This window comes from Cupressus sempervirens, chromosome 2 (assembly GCF_028749045.1).
Source record: "Cupressus sempervirens isolate cs-2001-9-10 chromosome 2, ASM2874904v1, whole genome shotgun sequence".
Lineage (NCBI taxonomy): Eukaryota > Viridiplantae > Streptophyta > Pinopsida > Cupressales > Cupressaceae > Cupressus > Cupressus sempervirens.
The window spans coordinates 629,506,119-629,519,618 of NC_143119.1; the positions used below are offsets into that span (position 1 = coordinate 629,506,119).

Below are 13,500 nucleotides of genomic sequence, written 5' to 3' on the forward strand. Positions count from 1 at the left end.
GAAGAACTTATAACATGATTGTGCAAGCTTTTGTTGGTCTTCCCACTGTTTGCCACACTGATTCTCTTAGGTTCCTGAAGTGCAAATGGCCTGGTGGTATCATTACTACTCTGCTCAAAGCTAAGAATATTTATAAAATCATTGATTGTAATATTGATATTATCAATCATATTAATGTTGTTTGGTACTCTTCTTATGATGCTGATGCTTTGAAAAAGTATTTTGATATCTTGTGGAAGAATCTCGTGGAACCCAAGATTAGATGTTTCAAATGGTTAGTTTTGTTGGACAAGCTACCTATAAAGAGAGATTTTGTTAATTCTGATATTTGTAACTTGTGTAGAGTTCCTCAAACTGGTAGACATATCCTTCTTGATTGTATTTTTGCTAAAGAAATATGGAAAATGTTTGGCATTGTTTATCCTATTAATGTTAATATTTTTTATATTATTTCTGGTCATATTAATGGTTTTCCTAAAGATACCAATTTATTTTGGAATATATTGTCGTCTAACATTCTCTGGCAGATCTGGAAGTGCAGGAACGAGGAAAGGTATCAAGGTAAGCATAGGGATCTTACTGAGTTTTTTTCGAAAACTCACTTACTTTAAAATCTTCTTGGAGGTGTAGACTACTATGATGATTGAACGGGACAATATGAGGAGGTTCCTTTGTGATGAGCATGTTGCTCTTTACTACCTTGAGCTTAAGCGTGGGTACCAGTGGCGTAGTACTTTGGATGATCTGCATGTTTTTGAGCAAGCTTGCAATAGATTGAACAAAGATATTAGAGAACAAGGGAATGCCAGAAAAGAAGAGTTATTTATGATGGTGCAGATTCAAGGGCATAAAAGTATAGTTTGGATGGAAGGTCCCTTAGGCTGGACTGCCTGAGTTGACAATCACTATGATCTTCTTAGCTAGATAGTTTTGTTTTTCCTCCTTTTGTTGCTTTGTATGTTCAACTGATACTTTCTCTTCTGGGTGAGGCTTGGCCTCCTTGTGTTTATTCATATTGATACTTTGATTTTTTTTCTGGTTCTGAAACTCTTATTTCTAATATAAAAATAATAATAATAATAATACAATACCAAACAATGTCTACGCAGTAGATTGCATGTCTATTTGATTGGGCACGATTTAAATAGACAAAATACTTGGACAATTGTAAGCAGTAAAGGTATAAATCCGGCCAATGATATAAACAACCATGGTTTGGAGCAGTAAGTCATAATAAATTGAGCCCATAGAACTTTCCACCGCTTTCCGCAGTAAGTATGTATGGATGAAACAGCATCGTCAATAGAATCGCACCTGGGTACTTCTATGGATGGCACCATAGAATTCCATAGCTTAGCAATGTCTTCGTCATTTCCAAGCTTGTTGACGATGATGTCCTCTCCTCTAAGGATAGCCACGTCTTCACTGGTGTTAATTAGATCATTCATTAGAATTGCGTACCTTGTAATGGGTTTTTCCTCCTCTTTGGAGCAGATTTCCAAGGCAATCAGGTTTCTGAGGACCATTTCCGAACTATTATCTACCTTAACTTGAGGCAAATAAAGTGTCGAACTCCTCTCTTTGAACTCAATATGAGCAATTCCTTTTTTCAGACCTCTCTGTTTCTTGAATTTCACTCCTAGCCTTTTTAACTCCTCCACAGTTGGAACTTGTTCCGATGTCTCACATTCAAGGGACGCGATGTCCCGACTGACAATTATGATGAACACGACGAAAAGAGCCGGGGAGAAAACTATTAGAATTATCCTCAGAATAAAGTGATGCCCTAAAGAGAAGCCTTTTTATCTTATGCCAGAGGAAGTCGCATAGTCTTATAGGTGGATGGGCCCAGTCAAATTCACAACAAGACTTGGAAAACCTACCACAAGTAAATTGACATAGAGACCTAAGAATAATGTATACAATCAAATGTGAATAGAAGGGGAAGAAAGAGGTGGGCCTTCCTTCACTGTCAACAATGGAGTCATGAAGCAATTGCAAGATATGATATTTTTTCTTGTTAACTAGAATACTATCTCGACCCATATATGCTACTTTAACGGGGGATAAGTTTTTCAGTGCGAACTCAAACCAGTCCTCAATATCCGGCCTGATTTCTTTCCAGGCCCAGAATGGTAGTTGGTTCTCCATCTTGAGAATATCTTTCACAATTTCTGTCATCAGAGGATGATAACGTTTCCTCCGAAGAGTACGACCATTGGAAGGCGACTCCCTTTCGTCTGCATCTTCATCTTCTCCAAAGCTTTCGAGGACTTGTAGAACAAAACAGACATCCCTTGCCATCATCCAAGCACACACTTCACCTGTAGCTTCAAAGTTTCTAGCATAGCTTTCCTTTATCTCTTTCTCGTTTTTCTTGAAGCTTTCGATTGCTGATTTTAAGCCACCTTCATCAACTTTAAGATGGGTCTCCTTTTCCTCTTTTCCCTCTAGGATTTCATCCTCTTTCTTCTTTTCCGCTAGGACCTCAGACTGCTTATGCCTCTCCGCTCTATCTTTGAGTTCAAGGTGAACATTCCTTGCCACTTCTGTCTTAAGGACTTCAATCTCATCATGCGATTTATCCTTTCCTATGAAATGATAAGGACCCAAGCATAGGACTTGAGGATAATAGAACACCTTGGTTTCTTCCATCAGCAGAGACACTGGAACCCTATCAATCAGACCATCAGGCATTCCACTGGTCTAGTTTGGTCCTCCAAACTGTAGTGCCTGCCCCTAGATCGCATTTCTGTTATCATTGTCAAATTCTTTTAAGCTGATTATATGTATTGATTAGTTTTAGAGATACTGGATTTACAATAGTATGATATTATTTCATGTTTTGGATTACATATATACTTGTTGATTTCATTTCATTCATGTGTTGTTAACGATATCTTAATGATCCTTGTTAGTAAATGTAGTTTCTTTTATAAAAATGTTAACATGATGTCTTTAATGATGATTATGTTGTATTGATAGAGATGCATTACTATATGTACGCATTTGATTATACTTACCCCATACTTGCATGTGTATGGTGCGCGTGTTTATTTTATCTTTTTGTTTAACGTGTTTGATGTGGTTAAGGGAGGGAGTCGTAGTCACCTGCTAGTCGGGATCTACACGATGAACCACTCCCTGCCATTGTCTGTTTAGTTTAGATATAATTATATACATGTACATGCTTATCTTTTATGTAGGATGTAGGTACCGAGCATCGACTTCCCTGAATTGCCAAGATGAGCGTGCCCTATTACATATACTCAAATGGTGAGAATGGGAAGATAATGATCAGGTCCAATCCTAGCCATAGCCTATAATACTTGTCCTGCAAGGAGGACTCGTAACAGACTGTCTACCCTTTTTAAATCCGTGAGTATTTTGTGCGTATGTTGTTTTGTGAGTCTTTGATGAATTTCTATTAATTAAGTGAAATTAATAGATTAAATTAATAATTTAATTTAATGAAAAATTATTATGATATTATGAATATTTAATTATATTTAATTAATTGAGAAATTAATTGAATATAAAGAATTAAATTGAAGATAAAAGTTTTAAGAGTAAATTTAGAACATGATAATATTTATTTAATTTAATAATAATATATTTAGAGTTCATTTTTAAATAAATGCTAAATATTATTGTTATTTAAGTTAATAAATATTTATCAAGTTAAACGTTCAAAAATATATTAAAAGGAGAAAGATATTAAATTATGAATATGTTTTAAGTTCGCATGAATAAGTTTAAAATATAGAAATTAATTTAAAAGATAAAATATGTGAACTTGATTAAGATATTTTAGTATAGTGCGCATGAGATTAAAGTTATAAATTTATTAAAGTAAAGTAAAGTAAAGTGGAAAGTTAAATAAAGTAATTTAACAATTCACTTAAAGTGCATGAAGGAATAATAAAAGAATATCTTAATTAAAAAGAAAATTAATTGTGCATGAATGAATTAATTAAATAAGAGAGAATTAAATATTGGAGATAAAAGTTAAAGTTTAAATTTAGAACGTGATTATATTTATTTAATTTAATAATAATATATTTAGAGTGCATTTTTAAATAAATGCTAAATATTATTGTTATTTAAGTTAATAAATATTTTATCAATTCAGTTTCTAAAAATGAAATTAAAAGTGAAAAGATATTTAATTATCATAAAGATTATAGTTCGCATGATTTATGCATGAGTTGAAAATAAAAGAAATTAATTGAAAAGATTAAACATGTGAAATTAATAAAGATATTTAATCGCATTAAGTGTGCATGAGATTTATAAGTTATAAATTGATTAAAATAGAAGTTGAGTGGAAATTAAATAAAGAGATTTACTAATCCATTTAACGTGCATGAAAATATGAAAGATAAGATAAATAAAGGTTGATTTTAGAGTTAATGAGATGGATCAAGAGACCTCTCGGGTAAACGCACAATCAGTGCCCCGATTGTAGGAAGAGAACTCCTTATCAAAATTTGAGGGTTCATTTTTCAAAGGGGAGTTTTTCATACACAGATTTGAAGACACACACAAGTTTGAAGAGAAAATTAGAGGGTTTGGAAAAGAAGGGAAGTTTTTCATAGCTTGAAGGGTTTCACTTGCAGTAGGAATCTTTATCTAGCTGCCACTGTTTAGCATCAAATCCAGGTAGGATCTCGTGGTTTAATTGTATAGTAGTTTTCGCTTTTCAAATTTCTGTCTGCTCCGTGTCTTTTGCATGTGTTTTTTTTCTGGTATGCAATATTGTTCTTGTTTGAGAAATATCTATTCATGGCTTAGATGGATACTTTGTTGAGTATATTTTAGATAATTATATTTTAATATGCATAAGACCAAATAAGAAATCAAAAAAATATGGGAATCTATTTGGATATTGAAATCGAGCTTGAGATTTAAAAGATAAACGTCTTCTTTCTATAGATTTTAAGAACGAATATTCATTTGAGAAAAAGGTTTGAAATAAAAAGAAAAATTTTAATTAGAAATTGAATGGATATCATAAATTTTTAATAAAATAAAAATTTATCAAATCATAAAATAGTTCTTAAATTTCTAATATAATTATTTAAAAAAAAAAAAAAAAAAATTACTAATGTACTGGACGTGGACGGGGGCGATTTAATATTATTTAAATAATAATAATAATAAATATGGGGAGGGGCGAGTTTTACCCACCCCCTACCCCCGTGTTCTCCATTGTACGGCGGTCAGCCGCTGTCGCAGCAGAGATTGCTGCAACAGCAGCAGTACATAGTACTGCTGCTGCGGCAGCAGTTTGCTACGGCAGAAGCTGCCGCAGATTTAAAAGGGCTGCGGCCGGTGTTAAAAGCCGGCGGGCTTAAAACGTTATATATATATATATATTTTTTTTTTTAAATTTTTATTTTATATTGTATTTTTATTATAATTTAGGTTTATTAAATTTTAATAGTATTAAACTTTTAAATTATTAAATGTAAATTACAGAAAATTTTAATTATTAAATTTTAAAATTATATTATTATTAATTTTTTTTTATTAATAACTAAATTAGTTATTAAAGAATGAAATAGGGTTAAAAATATTATTAATTAACTTAATTAGATTTGATTTAATTAAGAATTATTAATATCAAGAGTTATTTACGAATGTGTAAATTTATCTATTATTGTTAATGATTATGACTTGATTAAAATTAGTAAAGTGTTACTTTTATAACTTGAAGAAATAAATGGCACACTTAGACTATTCTTTTAAGAAAATTGACTTTTATCATGAGCATAACTTTATATATTTGAGTCAAATAGTGGGATGGGTTATTGGGTGGGCTAAACTGAGAATCTTATACACTTAAACATTCATTGAAATGCAAATTGAAAACGTTATTTTTAACTCTATTATGTCTTTTCAAATCAAACCCAACTATGAACTGTATTGTTTGTTTGTAATATCTATGCATTCAGATTTTGGAGTCGAGTAGGTGTTGACCAGTCTAGGATGTACACCAGAGGTTTTGTGAAATTTCTTGTATACTATTTATGGGACTAGATGTTGTGATGTGTTTTGTGATTCATATTGGAGATTATATTTATGAGTTTTATCTTGTGGAGAAATTATGTGTACTTGGATGGGAGAACCATCTTGTTATCAGGTTGCCTGTTAAGGAACCGAGTTTGATCTTTATGGGTGTTGTGGTATGGGACACAATTGTGTTTTTATGTGCTTAGGAGAGGTTGTCTAGGTATGTGACTTGGGAGTGGCTTGCATAGGGGTTCGGGACCCAAAGTGGTCAGTGCCAGGGTAACTTAATGCAAGTTATGTAATAAGTGATAATCTAGTAAGTAAAATTTATGGGGGGGAAAAACACACTAAAAAGATAAGTTAGAGATATTTGATCTACCCATGCCTTTAGTGCTTGTATAGACTAAGGATGGGAATGAGACGAGTGCCTCATCTTCTTGAGAGGGCTTTCTAGTTTCCATATGTGTGATGTTGAGGGTCCGGGGTTCATAGTAACCAGTCCAGGGTAACTCAACGCTTGAGGGTCCGGGGTCTATTAAGAGATCAGTCCAGGGTAACTCAAGCAACCATGTGATGACACTCCCTAGTATGTAGCCTAAGTCTCCTCTGTAGTTTTTGTGTATCTCTGGTGGTGTATTTATTGTTGGATGTGTTTATTGTGGTTATTACTTTCATTAAGGATTATTGGTGATTCATGGATGATGTACTCTTGATATGTGGTTTTTGACTTGAGGTGATTGTCTTTCGTTGACTTTATCTTATGATCTTGGTATTTGGTTTATACTTGGTTCGTGTATGATGTTTGGTTATGTGGTGTTGGTATTGGATTGAGTGTTCTTACTTTTGGATTATTTTATCTTCTTGAGTAGTATGTGTTACCTTTGAGATAGTTTTGGCTAGTAGGTATTCCATGCCTAGGAATGTTTTATGTTTGATAGCCATTTGTGGATCGTTCATTATCTTCCCTGCACGGTGGGAGTGGAAGCCTGACTAGGTAACATCGCGGTCGGGAGGTAGTGCCTTCTTACCATTTGGGTTCCCCTTCACATTGCCAGCTGTTGGATGTTCGTTGCAGAAGATGTACCTTTATCATTCTTATTTCTTATCTTAGAGACTTCTTTTCTAATGATGTATAAATGTTATCATATATCCGATGTATTATATCTATTCTCACATACCCTGCAACATGTGCAGTGGATGTTATTTAGTGGATGTACTTTCATTGTATTAGTTATACTTATGCATTTGCTTATGCGATTATGTATCTGTTATTTCTTTATGATCTTGAGATATTGTACTTGGAACTTAAACTAATTAATTTAAAATTATTAAATGGGACTCAACGTAAAGGAACTCTTGAGGAATTGAAACTATAACATATACAGAAATACCACTTGTAAATGCACATGCCTCCAACCGAACAAGAAGCATATCATATTCTACATTTTTCCTCAATAACTTGAGAGATTAAAAATGGTGCAAGAAAATCATTAATACAATCAACATCTTATAAAGTGAACAAATGACTCAAAATAATTAAAATATCGATTCAACTGCATGCATTTAAATAATTTTATCTAATCCATGGTATGTTATAGAAGTTTGAGGTGTGAGCAAAGTAGGATATAACTATTTGCCCAACATAATGTTATCACAAGGAACAAATGAATGTAGTAAGTTTGTAAAAGTAATACAACACAAAACATGTGCCCATACCTCCTAGTGGTTGTGCTAAAATGAGAGTCACATGACAATGTTAAATATCCATCAAATACGTATAGAGGGTAGAAGACCTTTGTAAAGAAAATCTATAACATATATCTTGTTGTACATGCATGGAATGTGAAGAGGACAATTAAATAATAAAGCAATCACAATAAAAAAATCTACGATCATATTCAACCTACTCTTATAGATAATTATGATCAAGGTACATAGGGACAACAAAGTAATTACAATTATGTTTTAAGAAGTCATACAATATACATCATTAATTATACAAAAGCATACTTAATGGTGCATACTATAGTTTTAGCATATGTTAGCAGCAGTTTTGGCAGTGACTTAAGGATCATCTTTGTTTGCCTTCCTCCTGCTACTACTAGTGAGCCTTATTCATTTAGGCATTTTCATTTAGGAGACAAGTTTTGAAACCCTATTAAGTAGCCAATGTGGTATGCCATGTGGCCTATGAATCAAAGATCAAATCCCTTGGATAAATGACATCTTCTAGAAGGCCCACATGATTTTCTTCCAAATGGTGTCATCATCAAATTGGGCATGACATCTCTTCTTGAACTGAGACAATGGAGGCTTGCCACTATTGGTAGACACAAATACAAAAGGAATAGAGGAAGAAGAGATTGGTTTGTTATTTGAAGTAATGCTTCCATCACCACTTATGGATGACATAAATAAATTTGTAGACAAGGGAGGAGAAGAGTTAAGGAACTCTTTCCTTTGACCAGAAAAAATTATTGTTGGTTGTGTTGGCTTGTTTGAATCAAAAAAAAAATTGAGGGATTCAAAAAATTCCTTTTCATAGAAGGGGAGGATAGAAATTGAGGTTGAGACTGAGACAGGGGTAGAGACTAAGGATGAGGATTTGTCAATGGTTGTGGTTAAGGTCTTGAGAAATGTCATGCCCAAACTACGAGGGCAAAAACACACAGATTTTTTTTTTTTGAAAATTTCTAAATAAAGAATTACAAGGCAATGCATATATATATGTTTTTTTTTTGTCTAAATTTTCTAAGTATAAAGTTTTTCAGTTGATTAATAATCAAGGGGGAATTAAATTTTTCTTTACAAAGCAAATCTATAAGGACTTGTTACAACTTAATATACCAAGAATTTGATTTATCCATTTAATTCAATAATGTAATTTATCGTTTGATTCTAATAATCATAAAAACTGAATCTACATGCATGATCATAATTTTTGTTTTCAACATATAAGAAAACTTGAAATTTTGTCAAATTGAACATCATCAATTCCATCCTAATTTTGATGTGCATCCATCTAATTTAAAATTATGATTGAATCACATGCTAAACAATTATACTCAACACCAATTTTATTGGCAAACCTGATTCAAAGGCTCAGCCAGCAAAGAATCAGGAAGAAAACTTAGCTTCGTTGCCAATCCAACAAAGTTTGAAATACCAATTTACATAGGATATAAATCCCAAATTTTAACAATATAATTGAATTTTCTTCATGACCCTCATCAAGGGATTCATAACAATTTCTGCAACACATTTTTAGAACCATGGACGGAATAGAATTCTGATCAGGTGACAACAAGCATGACCAAGAACAATTCAACCATACATATTCATAGAAGGTTATCACTATATGATTCACAATGAATTAACACTAGGGAAAGGTGGATTCTTCCAACCTGGAGAAGTCAAGCACAACACTAAACAGATGCCCAATTGGGGCTATAAACCAAGAACTTTCGTTCTTCCATTTCAACATACCATAATCATACAAGGTTTGTGCTGACAGGTAGGGGCCCATAACACCCTACCCTTTCTCCCTCTTCTCATCCTAAGAAGAGACTCTACACTGGTTGGAGTCCAAGCAAACAATCCTTTCCCAAAATTGGTCACTTCTACCCTATCCAAGGGTGAGTAATACCAAAACACCCATGCAAGAAAATCTCAAAATTTCAAACATAAACATGAAAATAAATCATCCAAAATAACATGGTTTTCAAATCTTTCCAACATACCCACAAACATACAAACATTCAAACAACAACAAGGTAGCATAAGCATGAAACAAGAATGAAATCTGAACAAGGGAGATGATAATTCTTACCTTCACAAAGAGGTAATGGCAATGAACAAGTTTGAGTAGAGCTTTCCCCTTCCTTGCTCCAATCTTCTAAGACTCCTCTCTAAATGTAGAGATTGGGTAACAACCTCAACTAGTCCAAGAAGGGCCTCTAAATAAGCCTCAAACTCAACCACCAAAGGGATCAATAACTTCTCCCACCCACTTACAATTCTAGAAACTCCTAACTCAACGCACACTATGGTTAAACAGTAAGGGGAGGTGGGGTAAGACAGCTCATGGTAGCCATAGTCAATTTTCGCACAAAAGCAAAAAGAGACCTTTTGAGTGGCCTCAAAAGTCAATAAAAGGGGCTTGGGGGTTGGAAAAGACCCCTAACCCATACCCGTACCCCTTGGGTACAAAATTTTCATGTTTTAAAGCCTTAGGAAAAGGTTTAGAGCCAAACAAAAGCTAGAAAAAATTAGGACCAACTAACAACTCAAAAAACATAGATTAAGCACTAATCCAGATTAAGGGTGACTAAACTCGATTAAGAACCCAATTAGCAAACTTACACTAACTTAAATCTGACCTAGGTCCAAAAGTTACACAACTAACCCTAACTAGCATGCTAAAGAACATAAACAATTCACGAGTGTCAAGCGACACTAAAAGAACATAGTTACAAACATTAACATTCACTGAACACAGAAGGATACATACATACATCTCACAATACTATACTTGAATTACGAACAACAAGGTTTCCAAAATTAGCACATAGGGATCAGTTCTGTTACTTCGTCAATTTTCTCGGCTAAAATATCTGCACACTCATTGCACACATTAGTAGTCCCAAAAATCACATGTACATATGTATGTATACGTATCATAAATTCACATAAATTGAAACATACATCAATAAGGGTTTCTTGCATCCTACTTATATCCTTAACCATAAAGATTCCAAAATCAATGTGTTAATCCTACATTTTACTTAATTCATCAACATACATATACTTAAAACCTTAAATGATGAACATTAAATGTCTAAAAATAACATCACACAACATGAAATAATATGATATGTTCAAGTATCTAATAATGTCTCGACATCTCGAGTCATGAGTATCAAAATAATAAAGTAACAACTAAGGCTATGAAGGGTCAGGGCGAGGCCTCACATCCTCTCCCACTAGGCATGAACTTCCTCCTGGAGTTCATCAAAAGAAAAGGGTATAGAGATCGCAACCATGTTGCATCCTCCCAAGAAATCATGACCTCATCATAACATTCCCACGGGACCCTAACCTGGTCTAGCTCTCAACCTCGAGGAGCTAGGGTCTGTCGAGCAATAAAATGGATAGTCTCTAGTGTTAATTTGCCGACCAAATCCACCTGTAGCCTCAATAACTATAGCCTGATGCTCAAACTAGTGGTCGTCAACCACTGTAAAAACTTTGTGGGACCTGCCCATGTCTCCCATTATTAGCTCTGAGAAAGCCCCTCTTTGACCACTAGATGACTGTCCCTGCAGACACTCTGGCTATATGACCCATGCCACCACAAGTGTAGCATGGACCTCGGGTATAAGATAGTGTATCCTGTGATCCTAACTGTTGTGGGCCTCCTGACCTGCTAGACCCACTGTATCCACCCCTAGAAGACTGTTGAATCTGTACTGCTTGTGACTATGGGGTATGTACTTTTTGATCCTACCGTAACTGCCACTGCTTGGGCTCGAAGCCCTGGTAACCTTGTGAGAATTCTTGCTATTGCTACTGAGACTGTTGGCCCTTAGAGGACCTTGGTGTATAGTTATGATTCCCTTTCCAAGGGGGTTTCTGTCGAGTAGAGTTTCAGTTCTGAGACTGATCCTGTGATTCTTGTCTACCTCAAGTATCCTCTGCCACTAGTGCTATCTCCACTACTTGTCTGAAGGTGGCAGGGAAGGCCATCCGAACTGGACCCTGAAGTGAGAAATTCAAACCCATGATAAAGTGATGTACCCGTAGTTTCTCATCCTTAATGTATTCCACATAAGGAAGGAGCTCAAGAAACCTGCTCTCATACTGAGTCATTGTAAGACCTCTTTGATAAAGAGAATGGAAGTATTCTATCTATTTCTATCGAAAATGCTCTGACAAGTACCTCTCTCAGAATCTTTCTAGGAATGATTCCCATGTGAGGGTATCCATACTCACTCCACCTATGATCTCCTCCTAATGCCACCAATTGGAGGCCTCCCCTCTCAACTGATAAACTGCTAGGCATGCCTTTAGATTACTCCCATAGGGTTGTAATCCAAGGCACCGTTGTAGGCTCTGCAACCATGCCTCTACTACTATCCCCTCAGTGGAACCCGTAAATAATGATGGCCCAAGTTGAATCAATTCTCGGATGTCATCTCCTACATGTCTAGGAGGTCTATCAAGTGGGGGTCTTCTCTAGTGTATTGAATCACCTTCATGCTCATCCTACCCCTCTAACTGTCTTAGTGGGGGACTCCTAGTCCTCTCTCTACCTCTGAGCCTGCCTCCTCCAGGTCCCTCTGCTTCCACTACTGGAATTAGCTGAACTGGCTAAACCATAGGTACTACTCTCTGTTGAACTACACCAATCAAAGTCTAAAGTGCATCTATAATGTCTTGGTTTAGGTTCGGTGGTGGTGGAGGTGGAGGTGGTTGTGGTGGAGGGGGTCCATCCTCCTGTCTCACTCTACCACCTCCTACCCTACGACCTCTGCCTTGTCGGTTGCTTCGAGTAACAGGAGGCATCCTACACAATATAATGTTTAGTTTTAAGTTTAGGAAGCACAATGGTTTAAGGTTCCTAATGTTGAAACACAGGCTCTGATACCAAAATGTCATGCCCAAACTACGAGGGAAAAAACACACAATTTTTTTTTTTTTGAAAATTTCTAAGTAAAGAATTACAAGGCAATGCATATATATATGTTTTTTTTTGGTCTAAATTTTCTAAGTATAAAGTTTTTTAGTTGATTAATAATCAAGGGGGAATTAAATTTTTCTTTACAAAGAAAATCTATAAGGACTTGTTACAACTTAATATACCAAGAATTTGATTTATCCGTTTAATTCAATAATGTAATTTATCATTTGATTCTAATAATCATAAAAAATGAATCTACATGCATGATCATAATTTTCATTTTCAACATATAAAAAAACTTGAAATTTTATCAAATTGAACATCATCAATTCCATCCTAATTTTGATGTGCATCCATCTAATTTAAAATTACGATTGAGTCACATGCTAAACAATTATACTCAACACCAATTTTATTGGTAAACCTGATTCAAAGGCTCAGCCAGGAAAGAATCAGGAAGAAAACCTGACTTCATTGCCAATCCAACAAAGTTTGAAATACCAATTTACATAGGATATCAATCCCAAATTTTAACAATATAATTGAATTTTCTTCATGACCCTCATCAAGGGATTCATAACAATTTCTGCAACACATTTCTAGAACCATGGATGGAATAGAATTCTGATCAGGTGACAACAAGCATGACCAAGAACAATTCAACCATGCATATTCATAGAAGGTTATCACTATATGATTCACAATGAGTCAACACTAGGGAAAGGTGGATTCTTCCAACCAGGAGAGGTCAAGCACAACACCAAATAGATGCCCAATCGAGGCTATAAACCAAGAACTTTCGTTCT

The 13,500-nt window shown here is 34.7% G+C and overlaps 1 pseudogene; it reads right to left on the reverse strand.

Moving 5' to 3' along the window:
* Window positions 1-1,121: 1,121 nt before the first annotated feature.
* Window positions 1,122-2,750, reverse strand: LOC149574940 (uncharacterized; annotated as a pseudogene).
* Window positions 2,751-13,500: the final 10,750 nt, after the last annotated feature.